We start from the raw sequence: 18,187 nt of genomic DNA, 5'->3' as shown, positions 1-18,187 counted from the left end.
TACTCAAATTACAATAAATAGTACTGTAACAGTAAATGTCTATGTTTATTTTTTTAATGGTACCTTCTTTCTACTGGGTTAATACTGCTTTCAGATCTATGAAAGGAAAGGAAAGGGAAGGGAAGAAAAGAAAAGAAAAAATGAAAAAAGAGAAGAATAAGGGAGGGAGGGAGGGAGGAAGGAAGGAAGGAAAAGAAAAGAAAAGAAAAGAAAAGAAAAGAAAAGAAAAGAAAAGAAAAGAAAGGACAAGAAAAGACAGGCCCATCTTTTCTTAGAATGTGGTATGACACACTTAGTCATACTTCCAGTATTTTTTTTCTTTGTTGACTTAATTGTAGCACTCAAGTTAGACAAATGTCACACTTTTCTACCAATTAGGTTTGTTTTGGTGTGATCTACTGATTCAGATCTATCTAAGCTTTATTATTATTAGAAGTAAAGATGAACAAGAGAATTCTATTGATGAACCCATAGCAGAAAAACAGACTGACTTGAACATGACTTCATGAGATGTGGTAGCACATTAAAATGTGTAGGGAATAAAATAAGCTGTAAGAAAGGCTGAAAGCAATGGCTTTGAAGAGTAATTGCCATCACTGCCTGTAGCTTTCATCAGTGTATCTGGCCTATTTCATCCTAGACTCTGCACTCCAAGGTAGAGACTTTGGTCATGCAAGTTCTACAGTTGAGGTGTGACATTACTTTGAGAAGAACCCATTTTATCATGGTTCAAAAAAGATCCTTTGTTCTCTGCAGGATTTGATTCAAAATCACATGTGAGAGTGGCAGTATAGATGAAGACTAGCAATGAATCTATAATTGTTGAGAAGTTCATGGCAATTTTCTTTTTGCCCTGCTTTTGTACGTTTGAAGTATTTTTAATAAAAGGTTAAAAAACAATATAAAAACAAAAAATGGAGTCAAAGGATAGATAAAAAAGGAAAAAGTCCTTTGTTAACATATGGCATCCAAGAAGAAAGTGTATATACATATAGTTCTGTTGTTTTAAACTTAAGAGATGTGTAGAATGTATTTATCGAAATCACATAGGCAACCTTTTGGCAAATGTATTTCTGGGGTCCTATCATTGGAGATTCCAATTTAGTAGATCTGTAGAGGGAATCAGATTGCCAGTGATTCTCATGTGCTCACAGGTTTGTGAACCATTGCCACTGTTAACTGGCTGGATTATGTCATGAAATTCATTTTGGCAAAAACACACTTCAGTAAAGATAAAAGAAAATGATAAAATTGATGAAATTCATTGACAGTGTTTCTTAAAGTAGAACTATAACACTTTATTGTAATTTGTACTCTATGATGTTGGTTTCCTTGGTATGAGACCTGGCAGGAATGTTATAGCTGGAATTTACTTAGACATCCCTTGTCCAGGGTCTGTTTTATAGACCTAAAACTCAACTGTTAAGTTTAGCAAATATTTATTTAAGACCTGTAAGGAACTAGGCATTATGTTTGGGTAGGTACTTGGAACACAGAAATTACTAAAAGTTATAGCTTCTGACCTGGAAAAACTAGGCTCTATTTTTTTACTTTCATTTCATTATTCTATCATACCATGTTGCCTCTCTTCACATCTTTCTTCTAACTATGTAAGTCTATTTAGCTTCAAAGAGAACATTTAAATTTAAAATTAATTCTAGGGGCACCTGGGTCAGTCAGTTAAGTGTCAGACTCTGCATTTTAGCTCAGGTCATGATCTCAGGGTCATGAGATTGAGCCCTATGTCAGGCTCTGTGCTCAGTGCACAGGCTGCTTGGGATTCTCTCTCTCTTCCCTCTCTATCCCTCCCCCTTTGCTCTCTCTCTCTCTCTCAAATAATCAATTAGTAAAAATCTTTAAGTAAATAAAGTTAATTTTCATTAGTTAGTATTTCTCCTTATATATTAAAAAAAAAAAAAACAAACCACTGCTAATCATAGAAATAACATCTGTTTACCACTAAGGAACGGTAGCTACTCTCCATGTTAAGAATTGTTCTCATACATTTTAGGGTTCCCACAGCATCAGCTTCTAAAGATGGCTTGGAACCACAGGGGAAAGATGGTATGCCTGAGTTATTTTTCTTTTCTTTCTTTTTTTTTTTTTTATGATAGTCACAGAGAGAGAGAGAGAGAGAGAGAGAGAGAGAGAGAGGCAGAGACACAGGCAGAGGGAGAAGCAGGCTCCATGCACCGGGAGCCCAACGTGGGATTCGATCCCGGGTCTCCAGGATCGCGCCCTGGGCCAAAGGCAGGCGCCAAACCGCTGCGCCACCCAGGGATCCCCGGTATGCCTGAGTTATTAATCCTTGCCTGACATTAACTGGGCTCTTGAGAATGAACTGGGCATTTAAGAGCAAGTTTAGAGAAACCTGGCAGAAGGTAACTTCACTTTCTTAGGGTCTGTAGGGTCCTAGGACCTTCTTGATGAATGGCATTCAAGGAGTATTGATGTTCAGTTGGTTGTATTTTTTAATTTAAAGTTAGTGTTACTGTTGTGCCCAAGATCGCGAATCCGAGAAACCGCCAAGGAGCCGACACCGATGCAATCACACGAGGGCTTATTTACAAGCTCGAGCCTGGGACCAAGTATACCCGCCGCGGGGGAGTAGGGACTTGGACCCCGAGACTAAGAGGCTTAGCAACTTTATAGGGGCCCGTGGCCAATGGGATCGCAGAAAGTTGCACAGACAAGCTGGTCCACTGAGCGGGATTTCCGGTTAGGGTGTGCCCTGGTCATTGACTAGGGCGGGCAGTGCCCTAAGCAATAAGCAGGTCAGCACAAGGCGGGTGCAGCCCAAAATAGAGTCAGTCCTGCTCTGCTTGTCCAGGGGTAGGGGATTTTGTTCAATTTCCTGGGTCCCACAGTTAGAACATAACTCTTCCCCATGTGACTTTTCCATTTTCTCTGATCCTTGTAACAACAAAAGAGATATCCAATGTCTAAAGAAAATGGAGTAGAAACTGTGGGTAAGCAGGAACACATTAGAATTTTCTACCCATTGCATATTAGCTAGGGAGTCAGTAATTGTCTTAAATGCAGAGTGGTTTGAATGGACACACTTCTGCAAAGAACCTTTCTCTTGGTTCTTTTTTAGGTATCCCAGTGGTTCTCAAGTTTCATATGTAAAAGAATTACTGTATATAGGTGTATATACATATTGATATACTGTGTTTTAAGGCATAGTTTCTTAATTTTATTATGTAACATTTGACTGACTGCAGGTCATTTTAGAGCTTAATCCCCGATGTGTAGGATGTGAGTGCTGTAGTGAGGTACCTGTCCCTCTATAACTAGGTGATTGGGAATGATATAACAAAGAAGGAGAATAAATGACTGTAAATTGATTTTTACTCAATAAAAAGGAATAATTATTTATCACTTTCTAAATTCCCTCCAAAATGAGAATTGGCCAGAGACATGTTAACTAAGCATATAAGCAGAAGTTATACATCAAAACATTGTACTCTCAAAGTACATAATGGCTGTTCGTTTTTAGTAAGAGAAGATAGTACCACTCTCTAATTGTGGGGTGATTTCCTGGAGCTTTAACAGAAAGAAAATGATTGGGAATGCTTCTTATTTGATGTCATTTGGGTTTAATTTCAAGTGTCCTGGGCCAAGTACAGACAGCCCAGACACAGCCTTCTCCCTCTACTCTTGGCAGGGTTTCTCAAGTGTTGCTTTTTTTTTTTTTAAACCTATACATTGTAGTTCAAACATAATATGGTTCCTGTGGAGGAAATGCATTAGCTCCATTTATAAAAACATTTTAAGGAGAGTGGTTTCCTACTAGAAATCAAAAGGGAGTGTTTTATCTATAAAAAGTTAAAATGGAATTATTGAAAGCCAAAATAGGCTACTTGTATAAAATGACAGCTAGAAGTAGATTTATTTCAAGTTTTGGCTAATCATCATAATGATAAATGTTTAGGTATTAAACTAATCATTTTGTGGCTAGCAAAATATATTTGTGAATTTAATTAGAAAGTGTATTATGAGAAGAATTTGAAAGAAATATTAAAATAAGAGTCTGAAATAGAACTCATTGTCAGCTTATTCTATTATTGCCATTTACTCAAAATCTATAATTATCAATTTTTTCTTACTGGAAACATATTCTTCCCTACTTTGCTCAGTCTTCTGTCATTGTGAAGCTTTGATGCGTATGACAACAGAATTGACGTCAAAAGTTGTGAGAAGTCCAGAGCTGTGGTGCCAGGTCCATTTCAGTTTTAAATAAGCAGTTCAATTTATTTCATACTATGCAAAAAATGTATCTGAAGGAAACGAGGTCTGAATAGGAAGGACTTGAACCTTAGGTTAGACCTAGGTATCAGGCATATTTGTTTCTGAATAGCTGGATCATCTTAGATATTCAACTTCTGTGTGACCCAGTTCTCCTAATAAAGTGGCATAAATATCACCTCCTTTACTACTACATAAAGTTCTTGTGAGAATAAAATGGATACTAGATGTGAGAAGGGCAGTACAAGACAAATATATGTAAAATGAGATTCTTGATCAACTGTTTTTATATATCTGATTTTTCCATCCTAAGTTTTTTTTTTTCAAATTTTTTAAAAAGCCAAAATCAAATGTACCTTCATTACTGATGTGCAAGTCAGGGAATGGGCAAGAATCAATGTGAGGTTTAGGAGAAGTCAGAACAAAAAGGATCTATCTGATGGTGAACCGCTGGCTAGTTAGAAAAGTTATATGAAATCTTTTATTTTTAAATCATTTTTCTCCACATTATTTTTAGAATATTGCACAAACCTCTAGGATACTGGAAGACCTCAACTGTTACAAATAATTCACTTATTCAGACTATAAGTGCAGTCTACGGATTTTTTGCAATGTTATGTTTCTAGAATAATCCAACACAAACTTTTAAGTTAGTATTGAACAGAGAGAAAGCAAATTAGTGCTCTACTTGGATATCTTTGGCATAAATATATGATTTACTAATGGCTAAAATTTGGTTCAATGCCAAAGATACAACTACATTTTGCTATTAATATTTCATTACTCACTAATAGCTTTTTGCATAGGAATAGAAATTGCTGGGGTTACAAGGCAATATAATAACAGTCCCTCTTGTGGATGTTATAAATGATGGAATATTGTTTTTATAAATAACTGTTGACTTTTTAATGTTACTCATGAATCTGACCTAAAATATCTTAACACGGTAACTGGAATATTTCCTAGATTATCTATTACAATAAAATCTTCCACTGTTATAGAAAAAAATCTTCCACTGTAAAAACTTCCACCTGTTAAGGTCCTATGGAATTTTTTTAAACACGGGAGTTTAACATTGTTGGTGTTTTGTCCAGTAACTAAGCCCTTCTCTCTAGATAATTACTTCCCCACACTGTCCAGGGAGTTGCAGAGTCTGAATGAAGGCTATTCTAATAAGGTCTACTGTTATTTTCTTGAAGCTTCTAGAACAATTGTTACCATTTTGTTTAGTTTATTGACAACCTAGTACCTTGGTTGTGTAATGTTTAGCTTCTCTGAGACAAAGTCATTATACTGTTAAAATGAAACTTGGTATGTATCAGGAATTAATTTTTTATAATTTTTTATAATTCTTAATAATCTTTTAAAATTGCCAGTCATCAGTATGGCTAAATGATTCCACCATTTAGTAGTTGTGTGATGTTGGGAAATTTAAAGAATTTTCTAAAAAAAAAAAGAATTTTCTGTGATTCTGTTCCATTGTTGACAAAAAGGGGGGATAACAGTGGTACCTTAAATATTTGCTATAACGATTCAATAAGAGTTCCTTACATTTTAAGTGGTGAACTTAGTACCTGCACACAGTAAACATCTGATAAAAATTAGCTGTCGGGACTATTATTATTAAATGTAAACATGGGTAATTGTCATAACTGTTATTGCAAAGGATTTGGGTCATGTAGCTATATACATGTTTACTCAAGTAATTGAACAGGCAAAAATAAAAAAAATAATCCTTGTATTTAGCTTGTTTATTCTATACAAGACAAAAAAGTGGATAGCTAATCTATTTACTTGAACTTTGACATTTGAATTCATTATGATTTTTCAAGATAAAAAGAACATAGAGAATAGAACTAGAAAGTATTTAAAATCTAACAGCATTGCAGATATTTTGAATGATACCTGTTGTGCATAAAAAATCCATTTATGTTGTGTCCTTTATTGTGATTCAGTCAGCTGTTACAGTAGATACTTCTTGTTGCCTCAGCAACCACCACCCCCTACCTCTCTTTCTCTTCCTTTTTAACAGAATTCTGATTCTATTCAGGTATCTGCTTACCCTTAGAGACCAAGGGTAAATCTTACTAAATTTGGTGCACTGATCTATTCCTCTTGCCAGTAATTGGTTTAAGTAAAGGCACATACTAAAGCAGTAGCTAATGAGACACAAAGGAAAGTCTGCTGATGGGATTCTGAAAAATGTTTTACTTGTTCTAAAACAGAAAAGGTCTTCTTTTTGCTTCTGAACACTATGATGTTTGGAACTGTTGTAGCCATCTTGTAATTATGAAGTCCTAAGCTTCAAGACAAAATCGATACATGAAGATGGCAAAGCAATAAGATGCAGCAAACTTGGGTCTTTGAAGACATGTTAAGGCATTGAATTAACCAACATTGGAATTGCCAACCTCTTGGCTTCTTTTGTAATAAATTCCTTAGTGGGGTCATTTATTTGAGTTAGAATTTTCTGATATAGCTAAAAACATCCTGAATAATAAAAGCATTCTAAATATTAGCTAAAAGCATCCTAAAAATGTTACTTATTGTATCTTTTTTCATATAATAGCATGTTAAAACTTGTGTACATGGAAAATATAAGTAATTTATAACTATGAGGATTCCATGGCTGCATAAATTCTTATATAGAATATTTTCTGAAAATATAGCAGGCTTTGATGTCTTTCTCAAATAGAAGTAGGACAATTTCCCAAAATTATATATTGGCAATACTTGACAATATTTGTTAAATTAAAATGTATTAAAATTTTTAACTTTTAAAATTTATTAACTTTCAAAATTCTTTTACTATAAATATACCATATATACAATAAACTGCACAAATCATATTTGACACTAAAAATGTTTTTAAAAGTTTTTAGCAGTTTTTATAAAATGAATACTCATGTAAATTACCACCTAGATCAAGATATAGAGAACATTACTAGCTTCCCAGAATCTTCCAGTCAACACCATGCCCTCATTGCAAGAGTAACCACTTTTATAACACCATAGGTACATTTTCCTGTTTTTGAATGTTATATATTTGAGTCATGTACTTTGCATGCTTTTGTGTCTGACTTCTTTTGTGTAACAGTTTAGAATGTTACATGGATCCATGCTATGCATAGCAATAGCAGTTTATTTTAATTTTATTTAGTGCTCTATTGGATGAATATACCATAATCTATCCATTCTAATATGAAGGACATTGGATTTTTGGCTACTATGAATAATGTAGCTATGAACGTTCTCATATACATCTCTCAGTGTATATATATTCATACATTTCTATTGAGTATATAATTAGATGTGGAATTGCTGGGTCCTAAGGCTAAGTAAATATCCCTCTGTAGTAGATATTGTCAAAGAGTTTTCTAAAGTGATTTGATCAGTGTACCCTTCTACCAGCCATATATGAATATAAAATTTGCCTTACATGCTTGCCAACGTATGATATCAATTTTAATTTTAGGCTACCTGATATTATGTAGTGTGTCTCTTGTAGTATTAATTTTCATGTTTTTAATTATTTTTTCATATTCATTTTTATTTTTTAGAGAAGTGGGGAGGGGCAGAGAGAGAGAGGGACAGAATCTTAAGCAGGCTCCACCTCCTGTATGGAGCCTGACCTGGGACTCTATCTCACAACCCTGAGATCATGACCTGAGCCAAAAATCAAGAGTCAAATACTTAATCAACTGAGCCACCTGGGTGCCACTTAATTTTCATTTTAATTATCAGTTCTCTGATAACTAATGAAGTTGAGTGCCTTTTTATATGTTCACTGAACATTTGGATATCCTCTTTTTTGAAGTTCATCTTTAAGTCTTTTAATATTTTTTCCAAAATGTGTTTTTTTTATTATTATTGACTTACAGAAATTAGTTTTATATTCTGGATACATGTTCTTTGTCAAATTCAAGTATTAAAATATTTTTTTTGCCTGTATACCTTGTCCTTTCACTCTGTTAATGATATCTTTGTGGAGAGAATAAGGTTTTAGTTTTAATAAAGTACAGTGTATCACTTTTTCTTTGTAGTTACTGTTTTTGTGTTGTGACGAAGAAATCTTTGCCTAAGATCTAAGGTTATGAAGACATTCTTCTCTGTTGTCCTTAGAAGATTTATTTATTCTTTCATCCATCTGGAATTGATTATTATGTAGGTGTAAGTTGGGATAAAAGTACCTTGTATCTATATGTATATTCAGTTGATCCCTGTGTTTTGCAAATCAGGTGGATTTATATAGATCCATTTATAAAGTAGAGAGACAGAAGATGAACTATGTAGAAAAGAAGTTAAGAAACAGAGAGTATAATTAAAATGTACAACACAGGTAAAATTGAAGTCCTAAAGGAAGAAGAAAGAAACAATGAACCAAAACAATCTTTGAAGAATAGTGACTGTGAGAATACTGATGAGAAACATCAAGCCATAGATTGTGGAAGTCAACCTTAAGTAAGATAGAACTATAACTAGTGTAATGGGGGAGACCAAATGCAAAGACAAAGTCTTAAAAACATCCAGATAAGTAACCAGATAAATTATCAAAGTAGCTACTGGAAGACTAACAATAGGCTTCTTATCATATAAGGTGGAAGCCAAGAGTCAATGTAATGACATCTTCAGAATGCTGGAAGAAAGTAAGTGCTGATTTAGAATGTTACATCTTTCATAAGTGAAGTGAAATAAACACATTCTCAGACCAGCAATCACTAAATTAATCATCAGAACAGCACCAAAGAAAATATTAACAAGTAATCTTCAGGCAGAAGGAAAATGATCCCAAATGGAAGTCTGAACATAATAGGAAAGATTGAAGCAGAGAAAGATTGAGCATGGAGATATAAATGAATATTGACTGTACTAACCAACAGTAATAATGTTCTGTAGAAATATGCTAGAATATAAATTGAAAGAGAAGTTACTTGCCTATTTTAATGTTCATGCATTATCTGGGAAGAAATTTTATATTAGATTTTGATAAGTCAAGAATGGGTATTGTAATCTCTAGGGAAACATCTAAAGTAATAGTAAGAGGATCAATAACTATGAAGATAACATATAGAAACACTGAAATCATAAAAATGAATCCAAAAGAAAGGAATCAAAAAAAGATGAAAGAACATCAGTATATCTTTAGAGGATTCACTTGAGGTGGGAGTGCCCATTGGAATATCTCAGCCAACGTATTACTAAAATGGAAACTCCTTTGTTCTTTTTGATATAAGCAAACCAGTAATTTTCCCCCTTTCATAAATCAGTATTTTTAAAAAAGATTATTTAGTTAGTTATCTATTTATTTACTTCAGTGAGGGAGTGAGAGCATGTACACACAGGTGGGGCAAGAGGCAGAGGAAGAGAGAGAAGCAAGCTTACTGGGGAGGGAGTAGGGGAGCCTGATTTGCGGCTTAATCCTAGGACCCTGGGATCATGACCTGAGCTGAAAGTAGATGCTTAACTGACTGAGCCACCCAGGAAGCCCTCAAAAACCAGTATTTTTAGTATTTTTCTAACAAGTAACATTTGCTCTAGATTTTGGCCTGACACCTTATAGATTTGTGCTAATCTTTTGTAGCATTTATCCATAATTCAGTCCATCCTTAATATGTCTTCTGAAAAAAAGTAAACACAAAAAAATGAAAATCTAAGCATATGTAGGATCTGTTTTCTGACCCCCCCTTCCTTTAAATGTCTCTACTTTTCGTTTCATAATCAGCTGTGATTTAATTGATAGAGCTCCTGCTACCTAGTGCTTTTGAATGATTTTCTTCTCTAGCATCATCTTTAATGATACAAATATACTGTACCTCCATATCTTCCCGAAACATGCAAAAATCTAGATACACTTCCGTCTGACCATAATTTATTTTATTCTTTGGGTATTAGTTCTCTGTAATAGCATTTTAAATTACTTATAGGTTCTTATTTCTTCACTTTTGTTATTAAGATCTGAAGTGTGTACCTTGTCTCTAGCCATTTAAATACTGAAAGGGAGCACTTAAAAGCCTAAAGGCCAGCATGCTTGCTATTATCCTCCACTTCCTTACATCTTTCTCTCTCCTGTTCCTTATTGTTTCTTCACCTGTGTAGTATCTTGCCTTCTTTGGATCTGATACTCTTTCTTTAATAACTCCCAGAGATGTGTTTTTCTAAATAACTGACCATCTTTGCAACTCTCACTTTTTACAACTCTATTTTTAATAAGAAAAGTCATTTAGTTTTTTTGTAAAATTTTGGAAGGCACAGAAAATTGCCGCAACAAAAATGAATAAAAAGCACTTGAGGGGATCCCTGGGTGGCTCAGAGGTTTAGCTCCTGCCTTTGGCCTAGGGCGTGATCCTGGAGTCCTGGATCGAGTCCCACGTTGGGCTCCCGGCATGGAGCCTGCTTTTCCCTCCTCCTGTGTCTCTGCCTCTCTCTCTCTCTCTCTCTCTCTCTCTCTCTGTCTATCCCGAATAAATAAATAAATCTTTAAAAAAAAAAAATAAAAGCACTTGAATGTTACCATCCTAAGAGAATCACTATTAAAATTTTAGTGTATGTTCTTAGGGAATAAGATGTAATTTTCCTGTTGTTTCATACAATTATTCTGTCTTTGGAATCTATCCTTTCTTGGCTGATGGTTTTATAGTGATAGAGATTAGTTACTTGTTTCCCACAGCTTTGTTTTATATAAGTTGTAGTGTAAGAATGAGGACTGGGCATCCTGGGTGGCTCAGTGGTTTAGCGGTGCCTTCAGCCCAAGGCCTGATCCTGGAGACCCAGGATCAGGTCCCACGTTGGGCTCCCTGCATGGAGTCTGTGTCTCCCTCTGCCTCTCTCTCTCTCTCATGAATAAATAAATTAAATATTTTTAAAAAAGAATGAGGACTAAGTTCTTTAATTTTTCCAAATAATTCATATTATGTGTTGTGGGGCTCATGATTTTTCACACTTCTTGCTTTTTTTTTATTTTAAAGATTTTATTTATTTATTCATGAGAGACAGAGAGAGAGAGAGAGACAGAATCATAGGCAGAGGAAGAAGCACGCTCCCCATGCGGAGCCTGATGTGGGACTCAATCCCAAGACCCCAGGATCACAACCTGAGCCAAAGGCAGACACTCAACCACTGAGCCACCCAGGTGCTCCTACTTGGTTTTAATGCACTCACAGAAACTCAGTGCTAAGAGTAAGTAGGTCTTGAGCTTTCTTCATCTACAGACCAGATTGCATTTTCATGGGCTTCTCATAGACTATTCATCAAGTCAGGGAAAGCAGCCATGGAAGTCTCTGATTTGAGCAAAATGAGACTGTTTAGGTAACTAGCAAATTTCTGTTTCATAGGAGAGTAAGATTTAGATCTTGGTCACATGGGATGAGTTTATTTTGCCTTGTTAGCCCCCTTTTAATCTGCTCAGGTATTAGAAATGAACATTGTGTCTTTAAGCAACCTATCCAGAACTTCTAACATTTAATGTTCAGACATTTTAAGACATAAAGGAAATTTTGACTCTTGCATATAATTTTGGCTTCATTGGAGGAGGAGAGTAAGCAGATGACTAAAACCTGAGAAGATTCCTGATTCATTTAATTTTGTTCAACTCACTTAAAATTGAATATGAGACCTGTTTTGACTACATCTGTTACTATCTATATGTTCTTATGAAGATACTAAATTGCCTAAATCTGTTAGCATAATTCAGTTATTCTGCTTACGGAGATGATACTACAAATTTTATACATATAACTTACTTATTTTATCGTTAGGGTTTGATCATAGAATCTTAGAGTTGGTGATCTTACAAGTCATCCCTGATTTATCAAAATCTTCTTTAGCAGTTTCTGAAACTTAGAATGCATAATGATTGAGGCACCTGGATGGCTCAGTGGTTAAGCTTCTCCCTTTGGCTCAGGTCATGATCCCAGGACCTGGAATTGAGCCCCACATTAGGCTCCCCATAGGGAGCCTGCTTCTCCCTCTGCCTGTGTCTCTGCCTCTGTGTGTCTCTCATGAATGAATGAATAAATAAAATGAAAAAAAAAAAAGAATGCATGAAGATCATCTAAGGGGATTTTGAATAGTTCATATCCCTGGACTTAATTCCCAAGATATTTTGAATTAAGTAGATCTAAATGTGTCCCAGAAAGCTTGACAAGCACCCATGGCAATTCTTAGGCAGGTGTTTTATGGACTGTTTTTAAAAAAACATTTTTTAAGGGCACCTGGGTGGCTCAGTGGTTGAGCATCTGCCTTCAGCTCAGGTCATGATCCTGAGGGTCCTGGGACCGAATTCTGGATAGGGCTCCCTGCAGGAAGCCTGCTTCTCCCTCTGCCTATGTCTCTGCCTCTCTCTCTGTGTCTTTCATGAATAAATAAAATAAAATCTTAAAAAAATTAACTTTTACTCATAGCACATAATTATCTTGCATAAGCTCTGTGGACTTAGGATCATTGAAAATTGTCAGCAAGTTCCTAAGAAATAGAAAAAATATATTATTCTCATTTCACAGAAGAGGGAAGTGCTATTAAATTATGTGTTTTACTTAAGATCATTATACATATCTAGTAACAGAAGCTGGAATATAACCTCCTACACTAATCTGAAGCTACTGGGTCACATTTGCCTTCATTGGTATCTGAATTTCCATTATTGCTCTGCGCTTGGCATTCTTCTCAAAAGAAACATTCATCAGAACTCATTGCTTTGAAGGTTCAAGCAGTTGGAAACAGCCATCATATTGTGCAGTATTAAATTTAAAATAGATCACAAAATTTGAAAACACAGAGAATTCACTGGTAGTATTTCTCATGTTATTTTGTTGAGGTGGGAGATCAAATTAAGAACTAATTATCTTGATTTTTTAAAAAGGTTGCAGAATCTCATTCTCCACCTGTTTTATGGTTTGATCCATTCAAGATTAAAACATTACAAATGCCTTATATTAGAAAATAAATGTCTAAACATGAAGCATTTACACCATCATGACTATAAATGCTAATTCTTTTCATTGTTACTATATTCAAGTAATGCAGCTGCATTCTTCGAAATGAATGCCATTTGCTGTATTTAACCCTGTCTTGAGATGGAAGCCAGTGTTCGTTTTTGCCAGGTAAATAAGGACAGACTCCATCTGTCCTGTATTGCCACAGCAGACCATCTAACCTATCCTTCAGAGGTCCTGTCAGGGAACATTTTGCAAACAGAGACAAAAAGGACCCTCCTGCTGGCTGACCAGTAGGAACTCTACTAAGCCTCTCTCTGATGGAAGCCTTTTTCTTGCCCATCTTACTGTGTGGCAAGTCTCTTGACAAGCTTTCTGACTTTGGTCATAGAACAAAAGTTAAAGATGTCTTTTAGGACTTTGATCTCTTGTGCAGGCAGAAAGAGTACCCTTTGTGACTCCAAAGCCTTAAGTCTGGAAAAAATTCATATTTCTCATAATCCTATAATGTAGCCATTTGTATTTTTATGAATCATAAATTTAAACATAAGCCAGATTTTAAAATTGCAAAGGAAAGAAAAGATCTGCTATTTAAACATGAAGCAATATTATCTCCAGTTTCATAATTGTTATAATTTATGATCATTAATAATTCAAATATACTAAATAGTGTTATAAATCTGCTTGTTTTTCTTTTGTTTCTTTTTTGGGAAGTCATTAGTATTAGCTATATTTATCTTGGAAAAATCAAATTTGCAGGATTCTATTGGTTTTCACCATAGTTTGTACTTCAGCTATATAAGATGTCTTAAGAAGAGCTTTCTTTGTTTTAGAGATAGGGAAACCAAAGCAGATATAGCCCAAAATAACTGATTCTATTCCAGAAAACCCCCAGAGGGTATCACAATCCATTTTAACATTGGGCAGCAAGGCATTTGCAGGATGGAGTATGTGTGTAGGGCTGGTGGAGGGTAGAGGGACAATGATATGGTGTCTAGAAAAGTGCTGGATTAAAACCCTATGAGCAATTTGTGCTGCTTCTAGAGCATACTGAGCAGAAGGCATAATGAGATAATGAGGAAAGTGGAGTTTAAATGTAGCATATCTAAAGTCTCAATCCTGGAGCAGAGCTGCTGACCCAGATCACTCCTAAATGGATTTAGCAAGGCTGTGTTTATATATGCAATGTATGATGAGAGTTGCATTTTTACCAAATTACCCCTAAGAGTTTCAATAGCCATATTTTAAGTTCTTACAAAGCTCTCATGTTTCTGGGTGCTCTCATAATTATTTTAGTATGAACAAAGAAATACTGTTCTGGGAAGACAAACAACTGGATATGATTTTATTCAATTTTAGCTTTAATGCTCATAAAATCACCTGACAAAGTAAAAGCCACCAACCTACACTCCTTGAAAAAGGCAAACCACTTTAACATAGATTTAGAAATCATTCCTAACACTTTAAAATTATGTGTTCATTATGAGCAAACTTTCTTCTTTTGTATGTCTGAAAGAATTGTGTCGTGGCTTGATTTTCATAACTTGTGGAACCTTAGAAAACTTAGAAAAGTTACATAACCTAAATAAGACCCAGCCGTCTCATCATTAAATTAATAATGATTATAATTCCTATGTCATAGAGTTATGTTGAGGATTAACTGAGATCCTTGTAAAGTATTTAACATTTCTGGTCCCTATATTAGTTTTCTATTGGTGTTATAATAAATTATGATAAAGTTAGTGGCTTAAAACAACACCAATTATAATCTTCTGATTCTGTAGGTTAGAAGGCTACTACAGGTCTCACGGTCTAGGTGCATTCTTTTTTGAAGGCTCTAGGAGAGACTGTTTCCTTGTCTCTTCTAGCTCCTAGAGACCTTTCACATTTCTTGGTTCATGGTCCCCTTCCTTCATCTTCAGAGCAAGAGTGTAGCTTCTCTTTGACCCTTCTTTCATTATCACATTTCCCTCTGACTGGAACCAGAAAAGGTTCTCCACTTTTAAGAATCTGTATGGTTAGATTAGACCCATTCTGGTAATCCAGGATAATCTCCCCATTTCAAAGCCCTTAATTTAATAATATGTGCTGAGTTCCTTTTACCATATAACATTGATAGGTTGCAGGAATTAAGCTGTGAGTGTGTTTGGGGGTTCCTACCACAGTACCTAATGCATTATTGGTAATAGTAAATCCTATCATCATCATTGTGAAAGCCATCATTTCTGTCTTGATCATTTTGCATTTGGTATCTGTTAAGAGTTTAAAAATACTTGTATCTTTTATTTTTTTAAATAAAGGACTGTTTAGAACGTTGGAAGACATTCTTTATGGAGTACAGATAATGGCATAGGTGACGTATGTTAATAATTCATTCATGTGTTATATTTTCCCAATATTTCAATGTATTTTTACATAGTATTTTGAACTTTTCAGAACAATTACAGCATTTTGAAATTGAAAGTAATGTTGGTGGGATGTCTGGGTGGCTCAGGGGTTGAGCATCTCCCTTCAGCTCAGGGTGTGATCCTGGAGTTCCAGGATCGAGTCCTGCTTCGGGTTCCCCATGGGGAGCCTGCTTCTCCCTCTGCCTGTGTCTCTGCATCTCTCTGTGCATCTCTTATGAATGAATAATAAAATCTTAAAAAAATGATGTTGGTGATTATATGGACCAGTTATAATTTTATGGATGGGAAAGCAGAAGAATAAGCAAGCTTAATCACCTGACTATAGTCATACAGTTTGTTAGAGGGTGCCATTGTGAGAAGTGTAGTCTTATCTTTCCTGGTGAAGCCAAAAGCAGATTGTTATTGGAGTGCACAAATAATGAATCCATAATATCCTCCAAAAGCTCTCTTCTTTAATTCAGTATACGTGATCTCCTCACAATCATTGACCAGAAAACCCTATACTTCAAGTTACAGATCTGGGGGACTAGGATGTGTTATGTAAAAGAAGCTTTAGTTAGAGGGTTCTTCAGGCAGATTCACTCTAGTGAAGGCAGCTATTTACCTTATACAATGTTAAATTCTAGGTTGGAGCCTAAAGAAAACCAATCAAGCCGAATCCTGATGTTTCTCATTATTTCACCATTGACATCCGAAGTCTAAACATCTGTGAAAAGATTAATTAATTCCTATTGCTAAGTAACTTAACACAAATTTATTGTTTTACCATTCTGGCGGTCAAAATTCTGAAATCAGTCTCACTGGTCTAAAGTCAAGATATTAGCAGGACTGGTTCCTTCTGGAGATGCTAGGAAAGAATCTTTTCACTTGCATTTTCCAGCTTCTGTAGGCTTCCTACACTCCTTTCTCGTTGACCATGTTTGTCATTACACCAACCCCCACTTCTATCGTCACATTTACTTCAATTTTAACCCTTCTGCCTCTCTCTTATAAGGACCATGGATTATATTGGGCCCACCTGGATAATCTAGGCTAAACTCCCCATTTCAATATCCTTAACCACATCTGTAAAATTGCCGTGCTATATAAAGTAACATAGACACAGGTTTGGTGGTTAGGATAGAGACATCCTTGGGAAGGAGCATTATCAGTCCACAGAAGTTACAGCTACCCCAGGGTCCAGTGAAATCAAACTGGTGACGTTTTCTGGCAAGACTAAAGGAAAGCTGTGCTTGCCAACTTCATCTGGAAATTTTGCCAGTGGAATAATACCATGGAAATCTGTCTTGCCTGCTTTGTGAAAGCAGTTTGACTTCTTGCAGAAATGATCCTGGTGACAATAAAAGCTGAATAAATTTGAACTATAAGGCGATAGGAGCTGAATTTTCATGTGTAGCTAATGAACTCCATCCAGGCCTAGCTGACAGGAAGATGAATTATAATAGGCTTTATCTTAACTGGGTTGACCCTGAGTTGGAAAAAGCAGTGGGACATGGAGGATGATCTCTTTCATTAATAACTATGTATTGTGAATATCCAGAAATTAATAACTTTTAGCAAAATTCAGTATTTTTTAATAAGATGGAGTAGTAGTGGCCATAAAATTTTGTTGGCAGGGTTACTCAGTAGAAGACAACTGGAGAAATGAATTAAAAGCACCCTTGGATCCCTCCTCTCTAGCTAACAGTACATTGACAATATTCCTTATCTGAATCTGTCAAAATTCCTCTGAATTGCTATCTCTTTTTCATTTCTCTTTAACCTGCCCTTTTACATGTGAGTGTAGTATTGAAGGTGCTATTTGTAGAGCAACTGTTGTGCCCAAGATTATGTATCGGAGAAACCACCAAGGAGCCCACACCGATGCAAACACACGAGGGGTTTATTTACAAGCTGGAGCTTGGGACTAAGTATACCTGACAAAGCGGAACAGGGACTTGGACCCCGAGGAGGGTTCCAGCTTAGTTTTATGGGCTGGTCTGGGACCAACAGAAGGGGTGGAGGAATTTCTCAAGTTATGTTTACATTCTGATATGGGGCTTTCAAGGGCATTGAGCTCTGTTCTCATTCTAATATGGGGCTTTCTAGGGCGTTAAGCTGTAAGCTGTTTTTTTTGTTTGTTTGTTTGTTTTTTTGTTTTTTCCTGTAACTGAAGTAATGTAAATTTCAGCTCTTATTCACAGGGGCCTGGGATGGCTGTACTTGTGCTAACGCTGAACTTAAGGTGGAATGGCCTTAATTTTCTCGGCCTCCACAGCAACAACACCATTTTCTTGACGTACCCCACTGGCCAGTTATGTATACTATTTTTAAAAGGATTAGGGCCAGGATCAGAAGTGGGCATGATAGAGAAGGTGAGGGAATGGAAGCTTTTTCATGTTCATACTGCAGGGTATATTGATAGGGAAGTCAAACTTCCTTATTTCCTAAAGGTTTTCTAAGAATTGGTTGCCTTGGAGACAGGGCAGTAGTTTTAGGATTAGATCTGAATCTGAGTGCCTGTTGATTACATTTCCTCTACCTTTGCTAGGATTCAACCATCTTTCTCTTCTTGTCTTCCTGTATAAAACAAGACTGACTAAAAGGATGCCTGGGTGGCTC

The 18,187-nt window shown here is 35.8% G+C and overlaps 1 protein-coding gene and 1 long non-coding RNA gene across 3 annotated transcripts in view; one reads left to right on the top strand and one right to left on the bottom strand.

The window, feature by feature from the left end:
• Positions 1 to 6,431, bottom strand: part of LOC112670303 (uncharacterized) — a 72,307-nt gene extending 65,876 nt beyond the window's left edge. The window contains exon 1 of the long non-coding RNA XR_003142867.3: positions 6,154 to 6,431. This is a non-coding gene — a long non-coding RNA (uncharacterized LOC112670303). The remainder of the gene's footprint in view (positions 1 to 6,153) is intronic.
• The window catches only part of GPR158 (G protein-coupled receptor 158), a 409,138-nt gene that overhangs the window by 153,258 nt on the left and 237,693 nt on the right, over positions 1 to 18,187 (top strand). The gene's annotated exons all lie outside the window — the stretch shown is intronic.

This window comes from Canis lupus, chromosome 2, assembly GCF_003254725.2.
Source record: "Canis lupus dingo isolate Sandy chromosome 2, ASM325472v2, whole genome shotgun sequence".
NCBI classification, from domain to species: Eukaryota; Metazoa; Chordata; class Mammalia; order Carnivora; family Canidae; genus Canis; species Canis lupus.
The sequence above is the reverse complement of the archived record's forward strand: the minus strand, read 5'-3'. Positions and strand labels throughout refer to the sequence as shown.